This window comes from Puma concolor, chromosome C2, assembly GCF_028749965.1.
Source record: "Puma concolor isolate L17-30 chromosome C2, mPumCon1.1.hap2, whole genome shotgun sequence".
Taxonomy (NCBI): Eukaryota; Metazoa; Chordata; class Mammalia; order Carnivora; family Felidae; genus Puma; species Puma concolor.
Window position 1 is genome coordinate 37,330,278 of NC_141675.1, and position 20,388 is coordinate 37,350,665.

Sequence of the window (20,388 nt, forward strand, 5' to 3'; positions counted from 1 at the left end):
ACGAGGAAAAAAATCCCCTCCGTGTCTTTACCAGAGACTGATGTTCAGTGTGTGACCTTAAGTTACTTAACCATTCTTTTTGAGGTTTCCTTATCTTTTTTTTTTAATATTGTTTCAATGTTTATTTATTTTTGAGAGACAGAGTGTGAGTAGGGAAGGGGCAGAGAGAGAGAGAGACACACAGAATCCGAAGCAGGCTCCAGGCTCTGAACTGTCAGCACAGTGCCCGATGCGGGGCTGGAACCCGAACCATGAGATCATGACCTGGGCGGAAGTCGGACGCCCAACCGACTGAGCCACCCAGGTGCCCCTGAGGTTTCCTTATCTTAAAACAGGGATAATAATACTTATCTTATAGGGTTGTTGTATTAAGTACTAAGACACCTGTAAAGTATTTAGCATGTTGAAATGACGATATAAAACAAGTTCCTAACGTTGTACTTAAAGCACACTGGTTTCTTCTTTGTTTATATCTTCTTCCTTTGTGTATTTACTTTCCTTTGTGTGAGCATTCATCTGGCCTTGCCCTCAGATAAATGAAAGCAATCTGTTAGTTCTGCCCTTGTTCTAGGACATGATTCACTAGCAAAAATCACCAGTTTCATGCAAATTTATGTTGCCATTCAAAAGAAAGGGTCAGCTTTGATATGAGGTAAAACTGATTTCATCTCAGAGTGTAGTTTGGGAAAGGAGCACACATTTCTTCTATAAATAGAACAAAAATATCATTTTCAAAAGGAGAAAGCTTTGTGTGTGAAGAGGGAAGTCCTGAGAGGAGGGTGTGGCTACTTTCCAAATCACAGTAGATGAAATTGCACAGAGACTTTTTTCTTACTGCCTAATATGGATTTGTATATAAATGGCCAAAGGAGGAAAGATGCTGAGCAGTCCTTCCAATGCTCACACCATTTCCAGAGCAGTGCCCAGAGTATCGAAGCCTTCCGTTAGTTGTCCGAAATAAGATCTAAGCAGGACATCCTGAGCATATGAATTAAGTTAGTGCCCTGCACTACTCTTTGCTTTCCTAGAGGGGACATCCTACAAATCACTCTTCAAATCTCGCATCAGAAACTAAACAGCTCATCAGGCCTTCCTTTGAAATGTAATTGTGCTGAGAGACAGGTACCGGTCAAAGGCGCAGGCTAGGAAAAGAGGTAAGTGATCCTTCTGTTCCCCCTGGCTAGATGAGAACAGTGAAGCCCAGCCTCTCAGTTAGAAAGCTTCATCCTGTGCATAATTTTTATTTATATTTATTTATTTATTTATATTTATTTTTTATTATTTTTTTATTTTTTTTTATTTATTTTTTATTTATTTTTTTTTTTAATTTTTTTTTTCAACGTTTATTTATTTTTGGGACAGAGAGAGACAGAGCATGAACGGGGGAGGGGCAGAGAGAGAGGGAGACACAGAATCGGAAACAGGCTCCAGGCTCTGAGCCATCAGCCCAGAGCCCGACGCGGGGCTCGAACTCACGGACCGCGAGATCGTGACCTGGCTGAAGTCGGACGCTTAACCGACTGCGCCACCCAAGCGCCCCTATTATTTTTTTAAAATATAATTTACTGTCAAATTGGCTAACATATCGTTATATGTGCTCTTGGTTTTGGCGGTAGAGTCCCGTGATTCATCGCTTACGTACAACACCCAGTGCTCATTCCAACAAGTTACTTTTATTTTTAAGTAGGCTTCATGCCCAGCATGGAGCCCAACAGGGGTCTTGAACTCATGACCCTGAGATCAAGACCTGAGCTGATCAAGAGTCGGATGCTTAACTGACTGAGCCACCCAGGCACACTTGTGTGCCTAATTTTTTTTTTTTTTTAATTTCTTATCGGGGTACATGGGTGGCTCAGTCAGTTAAGCGCCGGACTTCCATTCAGGTCATGATCTCTCGGTTTGTGAGTTTGAGCCCCACATCGGGCTTGCCGCTGTTAGCACTGAGCCTGCTTTGGATCCTCTGTACCCCATTCTCTCTGCCCCTCCTGTGCTTGTGCTCTCTCTCTCAAAAATAAAATAAACATTAAAATTTTTTTTCTGATCAGTTACTTGGTCGAGGAGAGAGCAAATCTGACCCTTTGTGATGGTTTTGTGAGTTTCCACCAAGTCTGAAATGAAGGGCACTCTGCCCAATGCTGGGTGGGTCTGTGGGGCCTACCCTGTCCACCTTCACTTCGGTAGCAAGTCCCAATTTTTAAAATCAAAACTGAATCCAAAAGTTTGAGGCATTTCCAGGATGTGAAACGTTAATTTTTCAAAAGTTTCATTCACCTGGTGTTTCATACCACCTACACGTAAGTTCTCATCAAATCCTGTAAGGAAAGTGTTCCTGTCCTTGTTTTACAAATGAGGGAGATGAATCTTGGAGCAGTTTTGTCTTTTCCAAGTTCACACGGTGATAAGAAGAGAGCAGAGGTTAGGTCAAACTGACCCTCTGATGTGAAGCCCTGGGCTCTCACACAATGCCCACTCTCTGTCGTGATTAAAAACTAAACCGAGCCAAAATGAAATTAAGTACTGCTTCCTCATCTAGCTGATTTTATCACAGAATCACTGTGACCCATGAGTCACAGGGTACAGGGCACCCACTTTCTCTACGAGGTGGTAGCCATGGCCACCAGTGGTTCCTGGGCCCTCCTGAGGTATTCCCAGCGTGGGAAATCTTGGGCAACACGTGTCTAATGCAAATGGAAGAAAACTGCTCATGTCGCTCTGCCTGCGCCTGATTTTCTTACTATTTTCTTCATGGTTCCTCTATATTAGCTATTAGTAACTTAGGAAGTGGGTGGGGTAGAGGGCATTTCTGTGCCTGATCATCGATCACTTAAAAAACCTGGCCGTCAGTTCCTCCCCCAAGTGCTGTAAACCTCACAGTTGATCCCCATCACTTGCAAATCCCCCTGTAAATTTTTAGCCAGGAATTAAGGGCCTATATAACCTAACCTACCATTCAAAGTTTATTTCCCTGGAATCCTGTGTAATACTGTTTGCCCTCCCTAGCCGGTGCTCCCGGCCCTCCCAATCGACAGCTTCTTACAGTTATATTACTTCCCAGCCTTTAGGCCCTCATTCCAACCTCATCTCTTTAGATGAGACTCCCCTGACCTCTACAACTAGGAGGGATTCCTCCTTCTTCTGAATCTCAGTAGTAATAATGGTTTGATAGCTAACCATCATCTTATCTTATCAATAAATATTTGTTAACTGGATGAGTATTCCCAAACGGATTGTAAATCACCAGAAGGAGGTAGCCAGTTCTTTATGTCACCAATACAATGTGTCTGTTTCAAGGGGATGGGATGGATGGATGGATGGATGGATGGATGGATGGATTGACTGATTTTCCTTCTGGTGTTTGCTGTTTGCATTCCAGGGATTAATCTATTACACCTGGCTCAGGAGCAAGCGCTGGTGAAAACAGTTTGGCCATTTTGTTATATCCTATAAACAATGGTGATTCTTTCTGAGAGCTAATGGTGCTAATGGGGCCTGTGGCCTTCCATCCTTTGGGTGGTTATATGAAGGGACAAATCAGATCTCTCTTGTTCACAGTGCACCGTGTACCCCTCTCAGGAGAATGGAGACCTGTGGCTGTTGTCCTGGCTATCCATCTGTCTGTGTTATCCCCTTCTATGTATGTATTCATTTACTGATGTTCCTAATGGCCATGGTAAAATCTCGGGTGCACATCCTTTCAGTTTCTTGGCCTTTTAATTCCGTATCATTCAGCTATTTGATGATTTTTGGAAGATGATTTTTATATATCACCCATCTTTTTTAGTTATGTTCAAAGGAAGAGTCTTTCAGAAATATTTAGTCCACTGATTTCAAAAATAAAAGTCATGATATTTTTCCCTTTGAAAGGTCAATAAGTAGTGTGTTGCAGCTGTAATGTCACTTTCTTAAATGTTGAATGTGGTGTTATTTTAAATCTTTAAAATTATTACAAAACTAAATGCAACATTAAAGTAATTATGACAGCCAAAAATGTCTCCAGATATTGCCAAAATGTCCCCTAGGGAGCAAAATCATTCCTGGCTGAGAGCTACCTTTCTAACGACAGACTGAGTCCAATGACTTGAATTTCTTTGTTTCTGTTTCCCTACATGAAGGATTCTACTGGAGTCAAATATTTCATAAGGTATTGCATTAGAAAAAATTTGAACATAGAAAAGAGAAATATACTAGTTGATTGAAATACATGAAATCTTAGAAATTCCAGATGTCCATAATGATGAGGGAAATCTAGGAAAAAACTCCTTTGTCACCATTTGAGCCACTTCTTTACTTAAGAAATGATTAAGCATTTAACTTGCCTATCAGGTAGCAACTATGTTGCAGAAACCAAGTGGCTCCAATTGAGAAGGGAAAGGTCACTTTACGGAAGAATCATTTTATAGTTCCTAATGAAATTATTGATTCAAGTAAAGACTACCAATTGATGCTAAAACCTCTATGAATGGGGTATTGGTTATTCATATGGTACAAAAGCGATAGCATTTGGGTTACTTTATGGCCATAAGAGATAAAAATATAACCATATAATGGAGGGATAGGCTAGTGGTCATTTAGTCTAGTGGTCATTTATCCCATTACTATCACTAATAGTGAGACAAGCAACTATTATGCATCTTTCTGATGTGATGTGATATGAAGTATACAACACCACTTCTATTGCATTCTAGCCAAAAGTGTTTACCTTGAATCTAACTGAATGTTTATATATAACTTATTTATGTGAATTATAGGCATATAGGGACAAGCTGAATAGTAATATGGGGAAGCAAAGCTAAAATGTGGCACATTCTTTAGGACAACTGGCCTGGGCTCTTCAACAAATCAATGTCATAAGAAAAGGGACTGTTCTAAGTTAAAAGGTACTTTAAAAACATGACAATTAAATAGAACATGTAGTTCTAAATTGGTTTGTGATTTGTACAAACCAGCTAGAAAGGACATTTTGGGGCCAAATGAGAAAGTTTGAATGTGTGTTAAGTATCAGATAATATTAAGGGGGTCCCTGGGTGGCTCAGTCAGTTAAGTGTCTGACTTTTGATATCAGCTCAGGTCTTGTTCTCAGGGTCATGGTTTGGGCCCTGTGTTGGACTCCACACTGGAAATGAAGCCTACTCAAAAAAAAAATCAACATTAATTTTGTTAGATAGTAAAATGTAATTTTGTCAATACAGGAAGATGTTCTTATTCTTTAGAAATACACAGTGAAGTATTTAAAGCTGTATCAAGAGTTTGGAACAACAAAGATTTATTTCTCACTAACACTACTTGGTTGTCTCAGGTCAGCTGCCACTCTTTATGTCATCTTTAGTCTGTCACGCAGGCTGAAAGAGCTGGTCTATCTTAGCACACTGCTCCAGAAGGAAAAGAAAGATTATAGAACTAGACCATGACTCAAAATGTGGGTTTCACTTCCACTCATATTTATTGGCTAACACAAGTCACATGGCTAAATCTAGCATCAATGGGGTAAGGTATAATTCTCCTTAAGGGTGGGGCAGCAAAATTATTAATAATTAATAAGAAGAATTATTAAGCAGGATTATTAAGAAACCAATGACAATGAGAACAAAGCATCTTAAACTCTAAGTCATAACAAAATTGTTTCTCAGGGAGCAAATTGTAATGTTAAATCCAGATGTTAGAAAGCAAGAGAGACTGAAAACAAATGAACTTAGCTTTCAACTGTAGAAACTAGAAAAGAAATAACATATAAACCAAAGAATAGAGAGGGAAGGAATTAATAAAGATAAGATAGATAATATGAAATAGAAAACCAAAAACAATAGACTTAAATTCTATGTTTTGACAAGATCAAAACAAAGAAAGCCTTTGGCAAGTATTATCCAGTAAGTAAGAAAAAAAAAAAAAAGACACAATAAAATGAGAAATGAAAACAGGATGCAGAGATTAAAAAATTTTTTTTATTGAGATTAAAAAAATTTTTACATGCTATGTGCAACTTTATTCCAATGACTTTAAGAATCTAGACCCTGAAGAGTGACTTTCTAGAAAAATGTAAATTACCAAAATTAACTCAAGAAATGAACTTACTTACCAAGGGGTGCCTGGGTGGCTCAGTCAGTTAAGTGTCCAACTCTCGGTTTTTGCTCAGGTCATGATCTCACGGTTTGTGGGATCGAGCCCCTTGTCATGCTCCAGGATGATAGCACAGAACCTGCTTGAGATTTTCTCATTCCCTCCCCTGCTCACATAGGTGCTCTTTCTCTCTCTCTCTCTCCCAAAAACAAACAACAACAACAAAAGTCCACACAGCCCATAAGGGTAAGTACTACTAAGAGTTTAAGGGGCAGATAAACTCCATAGAATATGAAATGTCTCATGGCTTAGTAAAAGTACAAAGCTTACCAATGGCAGATGATCACTTTTTAAAGATTCCATATGACTAAGTTCTGGTCAATGAGATGGAACAAGAGGGAGAGGGGGGTATGTGCTTTGGGGAAAGGTTTTCTTCTCCAACAAAAAGAAAGGGATGTCTCTGAGGAGACCCTACTCCTTCCTCCTGGCCTGGGGACATGTCCCTGTGGATCTGCTGCAGCTGTCTTGTCACCCTGAGGGAACACATGGCTGACCCACTGAGAATGAGATGGGAAGCCTTGGATTCTCCATGATGTTGTTGAGCATTGAACCAACTCTGGAACCCCCACGTGAGAAACATGTATTTTTGTTTTATGAGCCACTTTTAAAACAGTGGTTTCTGTTACAGGCAGCTGAAAATACCCTAATTAAAATGTGTGAGCCCTATCAAACTTCTACAGCATAAGTATCCCAAGTAATATCAATGGTTTCAGAGCCCAGAAAAAAATGCAAGAGCTTTACAGCTCATTTTGCATGTGTTTGTCTTATATAATGTTCATACTGCAATGAAATATTTTCATATATCATTTCTAAAGGGAATTTTTTCTTTTAAATCCTGTGCTGTCATTGGTCTCTTGAACCCTTTCAAAGGTAACATAGAGACAGAAAGCCCTTTAAGAAGATCCAAACGAATTATTATCTCTGAAGTTGAAACACATTTTTTTTCTGCCAAGATAAACTTAGAGATGAAACAGAATATATCATTTTCACATCCGTTTTTTTGCCTCCTGTTTTAAATAGCAAGATGATTATGACAATTGTTATGACTTCAATGATTATTCTTTTTTTTTTTTTAATTTTTTTTTCCAACGTTTATTTATTTTTGGGACAGAGAGAGACAGAGCATGAACGGGCGAGGGGCAGAGAGAGAGGGAGACACAGAATCGGAAACAGGCTCCAGGCTCTGAGCCATCAGCCGAGAGCCCGACGCAGGGCTCGAACTCACGGACCGCGAGATCGTGACCTGGCTGAAGTCGGACGCTTAACGGACTGCGCCACCCAGGCGCCCCTGATTATTAGTTCTTAAACTTTTTGTCTTTTATAAAAAATGAAAATGGGATTCTTGACCAAATGGCTATTACAGTAGGTTCATATTTTATTGAAATGTTTGTCCATATCTTTATTGATCTTTAAGGTTCTTTCTGATTATATTATGAGGTGTTAGGTATTGCCAAGTTTATGTGGCCTGTCTTATTTATATTCTTGTCAGCTGACAGAATTCAATGTAAATAAGTTAATGAGTTGTTTTCAGTGAGATTCAGGGCATTCTATAAGTTTAATGGCTCAGGTGTGAAGTTTTCTGTTTATTAAAAATAAAAAAAATTAAAGCTAAGTCATATATATACCCCAAATGAAAATGCTAACACTCTCCTACCTGCGTTAGGTAAGTGATTGCATGCCAAGGAGGGTGAAATGTATGCAGAGGACGCAAGCAAGCATAGTTTAGGACTCAAGGTCAGACAAATCCAGTTACTGGAGGAAACCGAGGGCAGTAATCTCACTGAGGGACTGGGAGGGAAATGCAATTACTGAGGACTCAGGAACAGAACAAGAGTCAGCCATGAACAAGAAGGTAGGCAAATACCTCGTTACTAGAAACCTGGAAACAAAGGTCGAAGCAGTGGCAGGAAAGAGCAAAACCAACTGTATCCTGAGCCAGTGAGTTTACCACCAGGGCTCTAAAGACCTCATGCCCACAGGTATTGATCCTAGGGTTGGAGGCAAGGCTGATCCTGGAGGTGGGAGGTGGAGATAGTTAGGAACAAGGCAAAACTTCCAAGTCAAGTTCATTACACCAGACAGGTGAACTACTTCTTCAGAATCTCAATTGCAATCAGGAAAGGGTGACAAACTACTGCTATAGGGAGAAGACCCATTTATCTCCTGGGTCTAAAAGGAGCTGAATCTGGAAAAAATTATGAAGACATCACATCTTATGTTTAATGTGTGTAAACCCCCTTCCAACCCCCAAGTTAACTCCAGTAATCCAAATACATTCATTTTATTTTGACATTTATTTATTTTTGAGAGACAGAGAGAGACAATTCACAAGCAGGGGAGGGGCAGAGAGAGAAAGAGAGAGAGATGCACACAGAATCTGAAGCAGGCTCCAGGCTGCTAGCTGTCAGCACAGAGTCGGATACGGGGCTCGAACTCACGAACCTCGAGGATCATGACCTGAGCCGAAGTCAGATGCTTAACCCACTGAGCCACCCAGGTGCCCCCAAACACATTCATTTTAGAAGGCTGGCTCCCATCCCGGAAGTCCAAAGTGCTTGAAAGACATCACCGAAATTAAGCCCTTCTTACGAAGCTCACAAGTAAACACCTCGCCCCAACTTCCAAAATAACTGTTTGAGGATCAGCTCTATTTGTAAATCTGCAGGACCCAAAAGGGAGTTTAGTGTCTGCTGGTATTAGCCTGTTTGAGAGAATCCATCCCTAAAGGCCACAGGTAGCAAGTTCAAATGTCAGCTCAGAAGCCATGCTGTTGGGAATGTCCTACAGAAGAAGAGCAGGGAAGCAGGATGGAGACTAAAGCTTGGATTTGAGTTTCCTCCTGGCCAATGTGCGTTTATCTTAAAGATCCCACTTTTCTCTTGCGCTGCCATTTTTCCTCCTCAACAATACCTAACGGATTTCCACTAAAATATTTGCTGAAGATACGGAGTCAAATCTTGGTAAAAATCAAGTTACATCTTTTTTCCTACTATTTTGCAAGTTGGGTCAAAGGCCTGCTGTTGTCTTTCTCTACTTTTCCATTTTCTTCTCTTTTGCATTTCCTCTCTCACCTTCCAAGTGTACGTTAGGTGTGCCTGCTCCCAAGCAAGGGCGCTGAACAAGTTTACACTAGGAAGATCAGAGCATCCCCGTTGAACACCAAAACATTTACTCCCCCCAGAAAAGGAAGTAGAAAGAATCCTCAAGGCCCATAGATCTAGTGAGATCAATTTTTTAAAAGCAGCAGCTGTGCTTAATATATGGTACAATCACCAGAGCCCCCCACACCTTTTCATGATGCCCGAGATGTGTAACAACTTCATTTGGTTATTTCAGAATGTTTTGTAAACAGGGCACAAAGAATGGTTAAAAACATTTCAGTTGTATTTGTCTCTCATTTTCTGCGTGTGTTTTCCCAAAGGCTTCTTTCTCAAAGTGACCCTGGAGAGGGGCCTTAATCATCTGTTCTCTCTTGTTGCTTCCTGCTCAGTCAGTGGGAACATTGAAATATATGAACATGCCTTGTCCCTTCCTATTTTGTATAACCCATGTGCTCAAGAGAGTAAGTTTTCAGATCTAACTCCACCCGGGACTTGGGTGGCATTTGGGAACCCAAGTCCAACCACTATATACTGTAACTACCTCTCCCCTCAACTTAGGTAAACCTTAAGTAAGTTCACCTTAGGTAAAAGTTGATCTCGCCCAAGAAATAGAATGTGCTTGTCTTTCTTTGGCCATTCAGAAAAGCAAGAATCTGTTTCAAATGTCACTGTCAAAACATAATATCATTGTAAATCTTATATCCAAAACTGGATCACCTGTATATCTTCATGATAATATTAGCCTAAGGGTTCTTAACCCTGGGCCTGTGAATGGGCTTTAAGGAGTCAACCTCCAAATTGTAAATGATACAGCTGGAAGATATGCCTGGGTAGGGTGTGTGGATAGTGGGATGCTGTTTTCTCTTCCTTTCCCAGAAACCTGAGAATGTAAGGAATGCGTCCTAAAATATGGAGGTTTTGGGAAACCAGTTTTCTTCATCTCTCTCATAATTCTTCCCCCAATCTGAGGTCCAATTCTTAGACTTTCCTCTTGCTTTTAAAGGGGAACCTGGAAATGGAGTGAAAAAAATGGAGTCAAGACCTCACATATAGGGGTGCCTGGGTGGCTCAGTCGGTTAAGCATCCAACTTCAGCTCAGTTCAGGATTTTGCCATTCATGAGTTCAAGCCCCATGTTGGGCTCTATGCTGTCAGCACAGAGCCCACTTCAGATCTTCTGTCTCCCTCTCTCTCTGCCTTTCCCCTCCTCGCTCTGTCAAAAATAAATAAACTTTAAAAAAAAAAAAAAAGACCTCACATATAGTGAGCCCTGAAAAAATGTTAGTTGAATGAATCAATGAATGCACAAATGACTCTAGGTTGAGATGCTAGTGTCTGAAGGCATTTAAATAGAGGGCTGTAGGATTGGGGTGCCTAAGTGGCTCAGTTGGTTAAGTGTTGGACTCTTGATCTCAGCACAGGTCTTGATCTCAGGAGCATGAGTTCACACCCAACATTGAGCTCCACACGGGACATGGAGCCTACTTAAAAAAAAAAGAAAAAAGAGGATTGTAGGATTTATCTCCCTTTCCTTCTCCCTAACACTATTTGGAAATTTCTTTTTTTGATTAAAAACTTTTTTTTAACTTTGGCAGAGTGCATGCAGCATGAGTGAGAGAGGGGCAGAGAGAGCAGGAGAGAGAAAGAATCCCAAGCAGGCTCCCTTTGTCATCACACAGAGCCTGACATAGAGCTCGATCCCAGGAACCATGAGATCATGACATGAGCCAAAACCAAGTCGGACATTCAGCAGACTGAGCCACCCAGGCTCCCACTATTTGGAAATTTCTTAATCATGTGTTTGAGAGGGATTGACCCCACCCCAGGTGGACCCTTCTGGGCTAATCCTATCAGCATGTCCCATCTCCCTGGCCTTCACAGTTGGTTTAGGACAAATATAATCATAAGTCAGGGAAGTGAGGAGCCAATGAGACTACATTTGGGAGTTTTTATTTAGATTGCTAAGTCTCTTTTCTGCTGGATATGAACCTGGAAGTATGTAGGTCCAGAAGCTTCTGGAAACTGACCCTCAATAATGAAAGCAAGAATCCAGGATTTATTTAATCCATTTGGGCCCTGAGTCAAACCTTTCCTGAAGCCGGGAAAACCTCTGGATTTTAAGCTATGTTCACCTGTAAATTCTCCTTACTATTTAAATCCATCTGAGTTTGCTTTCTGTTTCTTGATATGGAAAGATCATTACCCAACATAAACTTACGTGCTTTGCAGGAAGTTGAAACACAATATGCATTTATGGGGATTTCCTAACTCCCAAACCATCACTTAACCCAAAGACCACTTTCCTCCTAATATTGCCAGTAAGGCAGAATTATATACTTGTACACAATGAATTAGAAATAATGAATTTGTGTAAAAGTAATTAAGTTATGGTCATAGAGTGAGTAGGTTGCAAAACAATAATTAGAATCAAGGAAATTGGATTCCCACGCCCCTGGAGACATTATCAAGTCTCTTAGGAAATAATGTTGAGATATTGCCTAAAGTGACATTTAAATTTTCCCTCATGTTCCTCTTAGTCAGATTGTGACAGATAGTTCCTGCTTAAAAGAACATAGTCACTTCTCTGACACAATTATTTTCCACTAAGAACAAAACATCACACTGAAGGGAAAAGAGATTGTAAATAATAAGCCAGCTATTTATTAATGCTATCAGATAACACAATCCTGCCTGAAACTAGAAAATTGGATCCAAGTTTTGAATTGGTCCCACTTTGCCCTAGGAGTTGTCTGGCAAATGCACCAGAAGCCCACAGCTTATTTGAATAGAGGGAAATGAGTCTTGATCATGATTTGTGAGATATCTTTGTTCAAATAAAGATGGAATATGGATAGATAGAACCTTCTATTCTTTCAGACCACATTTCCTTATTCATAGAAAGATGCCCTAGACTTCAGGATATGGAAAGAATTTTGTTTACCATCATTATTCCTGACCTCTAAGGGGCAACATTTTTTTTATTTATAGAACTTCTGGAGAATCATAATTTTCCAGATTTTCAAAAGCCCCTTTTAAACTACTTTCTTGGCTTTTAAACACTGATATTTTTGATGGTGAGTGTTTGAGTTAAGGAAACAACAGTATAACAAATTCTCACCAGGAGCTGAACACTCTTTGGTCACTTTATATGTCTCATTAATTTTTTTTTAAGTTTTATGGATTTATTTTGAGAGAGACAGAGATTGCACAAGCAGGGGAGGGGTAGAGAGTGAGGGAGAAAAAGATAATCTCAAGCACTGACAGTGCAGAGCCAGATGCGGGGCTCAAACCCATGAACCGTGAGATCATGACTTAAGCTGAAACCAACAGTCAGATGCTCAAACGACTGAGCCACCCACGTGCCCCTATCTCATTAACTTTCTGTGGAGACTAAATTTCTCAGTCTCTGAGCATCAGTTTCTTCATCTACGAATAGTGGGGCTTAGACCAGCTGATCTCAAGGGCCTCTCCCTTAGAGACATAGCAGTCTATGAGCAATATGCTTATCCTACTGTAATGTCAAGAACTAGAATCTGAAACTACACATCCTCTGTAGCTTTTAGTATTTCATGGTAACAATCAGAAATAAACTGTCACATACAGAATGAAGGATTCTTCATGAAGGACTCTTAAGGAATCAAGTACCTCAAATTTGGCAGAAGCATTTATTTGAGTTTTATAAACAATAACAACAAAAGTCCTAGAGCTAACTTGTGAGATTTAGATGCTATCAAGTTATGCTATAAAACAATTATTAAATATGAGACATTATTCTTATAATTTATTTATTTTTGAGAGAGAGAGAGAGAGTATGCATGCATGAGCAGGGCAGGGTCGGTGTGTGTGGGGGGGGGGGTGGTGAGGCCAGAGAGAAGGAGAGAATCTCAAGCAGGCTCCATTCTTTCAGTGATGAGCCCAACGCCGGCCTCAATCTCAGAAACTGTGATTGACCTGAGCTGAAATCAAGTGTCGGCGCTTAATCAACTGAGCCATTCAGGCGCCCAGAGACATGATTCGTAAATCTGTTTTGCCTTTATACAAGGAAATTGTTTCTGGCCCCTCTTTAGTTAGCACTCTTCATGAAAGAAGTAAATTGAAAAGTTGCAGTGCATGTATTAATTCAACATAGCACATGTGCAAGGAGCCTGACTATTCATTAGATGCCTTCATATGACACTCTTTTAGTTTCAAATTTGTGTTAAATTAGCATGCTGCGTTGCAACAGACATGTGAGACAACCAACAGTCACTGGAGACTGATGGCTTAGCTCTTTTCTTTTTTTCTTTTCTTTTCTTTCCTGGTGCTTTCTACCTATGATTGAAAGTTTTGTGTTTTTGACAGAGTCCTGTGGGTTAAAAAAATTTTTTCTTAGTTAAATTAAGTAGGAAAATCAATACAGAAACTAAATGGTGTATAACAGCCTATAATTTTGGTTTTGGCTTCATTTCCACACTTTTTAAAATGTTAGTTCTTACCCTGTCACTGAAGAACTTGTATCTTCCTTTAAAGAGGGAAAAAAAAGTTTGCAGGTAGGGATTGTGAGTCTCAGAGTTTTTAAGGGGACTCACAATCCCTACCTGCAAACTTTTATACTAAAGTGCTTTTACCCAACCCCTTAATTTCAGCTATTAAAGCAGTACAACACATACATTGGTTTAAAAACAATTAAATAGTACAAAAGGATTAAAAATGAAAAGTACACATATCCTGTCCTCCATCCCACTAGAAAAACATGATATTCATTGAACTCCCTAGGAAATGACTTTAAATCCTGTCTAGCTTTATTTTATATGGTCACTGCTATGGTCTGAATGTTTATGCCTCCCAAAATCCATATGTTCCAATCCTAACCCCTAAGGTGATGGTATTAGGAGGTGGGGGCCTTTGGGAGGTGATTAGATCATGAGGAGCCCACATGAATGGTGTTAGTGCCCTCATAAAAGAGGCCCCAGCTCCCTCCCTGTTTGACCATGTGAGGATACAACTAGAAGTTTACAACCCGGAAGAGAACTTTCACTCAATGCTGGCGCTCTGATCTTGGACTTCCAACATCCAGAACTATGAGAAATAAATTTCTGTTGTTTATAAACCACCCAGTCTATGGTATCTTGTTATAGCAGCCCAAATGGTTAAGAGAGCCACTGTCTCCTTAGCTCTAAATTACATGCTTATATACCTATTCTTTTTGGTCAGTTTTAAACACTGTTAACTCCCTGGAGAGGAAGATGATAAATGAACTATTTATGTATTATATCCTACTTCATCCTCCATCTCATATTTTGTTAGTTGCAGCATTATTTTAGTATTAAAAATACACAGCATTTACTTTTTTACTTCTAATTTTTGAAAAATTTACTATTGGGCACCTGGGTGGCTCAGTCGGTTAAGCGTCCAACTTCAGCTCAGGTCAGGATCTCACGGTTCATGAGTTTGAGCCCAGTGCTGGCTCTGTGCTGACAGCTCGGAGCCTGGAGCCTGCTTTGGATTCTGTGTCTCCCTCTCTCTCTGTCCCTCCCCCGCTCATGCTCTGCCTGTCTCTCAAAAAAAATAAACACTAAAAAAATTTTTTTTAATTTAGTATTTATTTTTTCTATTGGTTATATATTTACAACTTTAAAGAATATATTTATATTTTCACTTCCAGCTCTACCATCTTTAAACTCTTAACATCTCTCTCTCTCTCAATCTCTCTTTTTTAAAAAGACACATTTATTCAGTGTCATGACCAGACTATTACATTTAGCAATCAACAGCAAGTGTTCCAAAAGAGAAAGGAAGAAAGAAAGAAAGAAAGAAAGGGAGGAAAGAAAGAAAATCTACATTAAAACTTTGTTGGAAAAGCGACATTAAAGGTTTGTTGGAAAGCTTTACACTTTCCGTAGAATAGAAACTAAAATAACCTGTTATACAATTAGTCACAAATACAGTCGTTGAGTTTTTTGCCCATACACATGAGTAGTGCCTAAAACATGTCTTCTTTGTTGCAGCAAGGCCCTGCCACCACTTGGCTGTTGTAGCCTGTAGCTTTCCTTGTCACTTTTCTGGCTTTTCTCTCCTGCTAAATTAAGTAGAAATGTTTCCTGGCAGTAATTAAAACCTTCTGCCACTGCCATAGCTGCTGCTGCTGCTGCTGCTGCTGCTGCTGCTGCTGGAACCGCCATAGCCACCTTGGTTTCATGGTTTGGCAAAATATTGGCCTCCACCACCACAGGGGCCAGAGCTTCTGCCTCCAAAATTTTCTCCTTTCATAGGTCCAAAATGTGAAGATTGATTGTTGTAATTGCCAAAGTCATTATAGCTTGTGTCATCTCCAAAATTGCTTCAACCATTACCAAATCTGTTATAGCTGTCCCCATCGCCACTATATCCACCACCACCTTGACTTCTACCAAAGCCACCTCATCAGTGAAGTTTCCTCCACGATCAAAGTTGTAGTTCCCACTAAAACCACTTCCATGACCACCAAAGTTTCCAGAATCACTTCGACATCTTTAGCTGGATGAAGCACTAGCCGTCTCTTGCTTAGATAGGGCTTTCCTTACTTCACAGTTGTGGTCATTCACAGCATGGTATTTTTTTAAATTTGTTTATTATTTTGAGAGAGAGTACATGCAGGGAAGGGGCAGAGAGAGAGAGAGAGAGACAGAATCCCAAGAAGGCTCTCACAAACAATGAGATCATGACCTGAGCCAAAATCAGAGTCAAACGCTCAACTGACTGAGCCACCCAAGAGCCCCCAGTATGGTATTTTTGAATGACAATCTTGTCCACAGAGTCATGGTCATCAAATGTCACAAAAGTAAAGCCTCTCTTCCTGCCACTGCCTCAGTCAGTCATGATTTCAATTACTTCCATTTTCCCATAATGTTCAAAATAATCTCTTAGATGATGTTCTTTAGTGTCTAATGCCACCAACAAAAACCTTTTTCACAGCTAAGTGGGCACCAGGTCTTTGAGAATCTCCTCTTGAGACAGCCCTCTTTGGTACCACAACTCTTCCATCCACCTTGTGTGGCCTTGCACTCATGGCTGCATCCACCTCTTCCACAGTGGCATACGTGACAAACCCAAAGCCCCTGGAGTGCTTGGTGTTTGGATCTCTCATTACCACACAGTCTGTGAGTGTTGCCCATTGCTCAGAATGGCTCCTCAGACTCTCATTGGTTGTTTCAAAGCTCAAACCTCCCATGAAGATCTACCACAGCTGTTCAGGCTCTTTGAGAGATTCTGACTTAGACATGTTGGTAGTGGCAGGGGAGACTTTAATAATACTTGTTAGCATCCACGGGCAGAAAGCAACTCTTAACATCTCTTACCTTATTATTTATTACGTAAGACAAAGAACACATCTACATTTCCCTTCAACTTTCTTCCTTCAACTCTCTCTCCATAGAAATCTCTTTTCACAATTTTTCTAAAGTTTATTTATTTTGAGAGAGAGCAAGCGAGGGAGCATGGAGGAGGGGCAGAGAGAGAGAGAGAGACAGAGAGAATCCAAGGCAGGCTCTGTGATGTCAGCACAGAACTGTAAAATCATGACCTGAACGGAAACCAAGAGTTGGACATTTAACTGACTGAACCACCCAGGCACTGCCCCCTCCATAGAACTCTTGACTTCTGTCAACTCCACCATTACTTTCATATTGTTAGAATTTATAACATTTACATCTTGTTCTGTGAATGGCCATGCAATTGACACTAATTATTGAAAGTCAATAAACTGTAATTATACTATTTTGCTTATGTAAATAGCATTTGCTGTAGAACAAAAGGCATTAGTTAGAATAGAAAAGGCAAATCTATATCACTAGCCCGTGACACTAGGAGGGATTCTTCAAACATCAGGATTATATAATTAGACTTTCAAATACTCCATGAGAAGGAACAAATAATAGCACATTTTAGTTTGCTTTATATTTGTTCATATTTCTGCTAGTTTTAATTGCTTTCCATTTTTCCTCTTAACAAAGGAAGCATGTGCCTTCACCATATGACTAAATTTGTCTAGGATCTTAATCCCAGTCTTTGTAGCATGGAATGCACTTTCTGCCTGAGGACAGACATTCTTCTCAAGTTCAGTATCAGTTGCTCTGTTAGCCTGCTGTACAGCTATCCTTCTAGGCCTTCCTTTCATTTGGTTAGGGATTAGTGTTTCTTGGGTCTCAAGTTTTTCTTATTTGTGAATTCCTTTCTCTTTGTACTGATTGATCCTTAATTGATTTTTTTCAGAAAGAATTTTTGAAAGGTGAGCTTTCTGAGTTCTTCATGTCTTCATTTTATCCTTACAGCTGAATGATAGCTTAGCTGGTTATGATATTCAGATCCTCAGAACTCTGAAAGCCATGCTCCACTGTCTTCTGGCACCGAGTGCTTTTGATGAGAAAACTATGAGTACCGATTGTCTTTATTCCGTTATAATTGACCTGTTGCTTGTTCTCTGGAAGCTTTTAGAATCTTCTCTTGGTATTTAATGTACTATAAACTCACAAGTTTATAGTGAAGTATGGGTTTATTTTCATTTATTTTGCTTGGCACTCAGTAAGCCCTTTTACTCTGAAGACTCCTATCTTAACTCTAAGAAATAGTCTTCTATTATTGCTCTCGTTATTTTTTCCCCTGCATTTTCTTGTCTCCTTCTGAAACTATTAGCTGGCTATTACCCTCCTGGATTTGACCCTGTATAGTCTTTGGACTTTTAAAAATATTTCTTCCCCTCTGTATTTTTGCTTTACACTTTGGGAGATTCTACCAACCTTTTCTTTCAGCCCTTATGTTGATTTTTTTTTAATTAAAGGACTTTGGGATGTCTGGGTAGCTCAGTCGGTTAAGCATCCGACTTCAGCTCAGGTCATGATCTTATGGCTTGTGAGTTTGAGCCCCGTGTAAGGCAGCTCAGAGCCTAGAGCCTGCTGTGGATTCTGTGTCTCCCTCTCTCTGCTCCTCCCCTGCTCGCGGTCTCTCAAAAACAATATTAAAGAATTTTTAAAAAGGAATTAATTATATTTTAAATTTGCAACAATTCCTTTTTTCTTTTCTTTTCTCTTTTCTTTTCTTTTCTTTTCTTTTCTTTTCTTTTCTTTTCTGTCTCTGATTGCTCCATATACATAAACTTGTTTTATGGATACACAGGCTTCTCAAATTTTCCTTAGGTCACTAATAAGAATACAAAAAAAAATAAAGTAGTTATCTATTTCCTCTGAAGTCAGCTTCTTTTTAAATAGTTCCTTTGAAAATATTAAAATTATACCTCCTTGTGGTTATTTTTCAATTAAGCGAACCAGAAAAATGTATATCAGGAAAATTGCCTAAACTTTTCTCAGTTAAAAAAACAAGTTCTATTTTGGAAAATTTCAATCATATACAAAGTAAACAAAATATAATGAACTCCAGTACTCATCACCCAGCTTCAATAAATATAAACATTCTGCCATTCTTGTTTCACCTGTACCTTCCCCTTCTCCTATATATTTTTATAACCAAATTATTAATTGATCTTCCACAATGAGTTAGTCATTTGAATTTATTTTTCATTTAGTAAACTATCCTGTTATATCGTATCATACATTTTTTCATAAGTCACCTAATATAGTGAATGACAGTATTAAAAATTATAACAAAACTCCCTCCCATTTAACAGAGCACTTTCTATGCCATATACTGTGCTCACGCTTTAAAAAAACACTGGTTCATTTAAGATGATTAATAATGTAGGCGTTGCCCTTTAATCTGCAAAGGATGTAGAGATGTTGTTTGTTAAAGGATTAATCAAAAATTAAAATTGAAACCGATGTTTCCATAAAGAGAATTGTGTGTTCATGACTTTGTTTCTTAGGTATAATAAAATGCCAACACAACTGGAGATGCTGTTTGTAAGGAAGGACTAATTCTAAAGAAATCTTTTTTTTAATGTTTTATTTATTTATTTTTGAGAGAGAGAGAGAGAGAGAGAGAGAGAGAGAGCACATGTGAGTGCAAGCAGGGAAGGGCAGAGAGAGAGAGGGAGGCAGAGAATCCAAAGCAGGTTCCAGCCATCAGCACAGAGCTAGACACGGGGCTCGAACCCATGAACTGTGAGATCATGCCCTGAGCTGAAATCAAAACTCAGACACTTAACTGACTGAGTCATCCAGGTGCCCCTCTAAGAAAACCGTAATATCTATTCTCTAAGGGACAAATAATGGTCTTTCAGTGATTTAGTACCGTATTAGCATGAGTTATATACCAAATTATAAATAAGATGCTATAAGAACTGAAATACTTTTTTACTGTGTACATAATTCTAAAATTCAGGAATAAACCAAGAGTTTTAGCAAATTGAGAGCCAAAATATCTTGTTTATGCCCATAGAAGGCAGAAAATGGGTTCTGCTGAGGGGGGAAAATATTTAACTAAGTGTCTCACAACCGTTTCTCTCATTTTCTCTCATTCTGCCTTGTTTAGCTTTATGAAGTTTCCCCAGAGCTCTGCCATCATTCGCTGGTGAACCAGTATTGGGTAGTTGAGGGAAGATGGGGATTTGAATCAATATACTGTTTTTTGATAGCTTTTTGACTATGGGCAAGTTACTTAATTTCTCTAAACCTCAGTTTCCTCATTTACAAAATTAGGAAAACAATACCTCCCTCTTAGAGTGTTTGTAAAGATTAAGAAATACACCACACTAAGCAAGTAGTACAGGGCCTAGGACTTAAATATGTATAAATGATCATTATTATTCCTGTGGGATTCATAGGATGCTCTATGCTACAGGCAGGGTAGCCAGATTTGGCAAATAAAAATACAGGATATCCAGGTAAATTTGAATTTCAGGTAGATAATAATTTTTTATTATATCTAAATATATCGCAAATATTGCATGGAATATACTTATACTAAAAACATTATCCATTGTCTATCTGAAATTCAAATTTGAGTGGGCATCCTGGCAAAATAGCTTCTCTTTTTTTTTTTTCAACATTTTTTATTTATTTTTGGGACAGAGAGAGACAGAGCATGAACGGGGGAGGGGCAGGGAGAGAGGGAGACACAGAATCGGAAACAGGCTCCAGGCTCTGAGCCATCAGCCCAGAGCCTGACGCGGGGCTTGAACTCACGGACCGCGAGATCGTGACCTGGCTGAAGTCGGACGCTTAACCGACTGCGCCACCCAGGCGCCCCTAGCTTCTCTTTTAAAA

General features: G+C 39.5%; 1 pseudogene; it reads right to left on the reverse strand.

Annotated features, from left to right (window-relative positions):
* Nucleotides 1–12,856: 12,856 nt before the first annotated feature.
* On the reverse strand, nucleotides 12,857–20,152 carry LOC112849686 (heterogeneous nuclear ribonucleoprotein A1-like; annotated as a pseudogene).
* Between the last annotated feature and the right edge of the window lie 236 nt (nucleotides 20,153–20,388).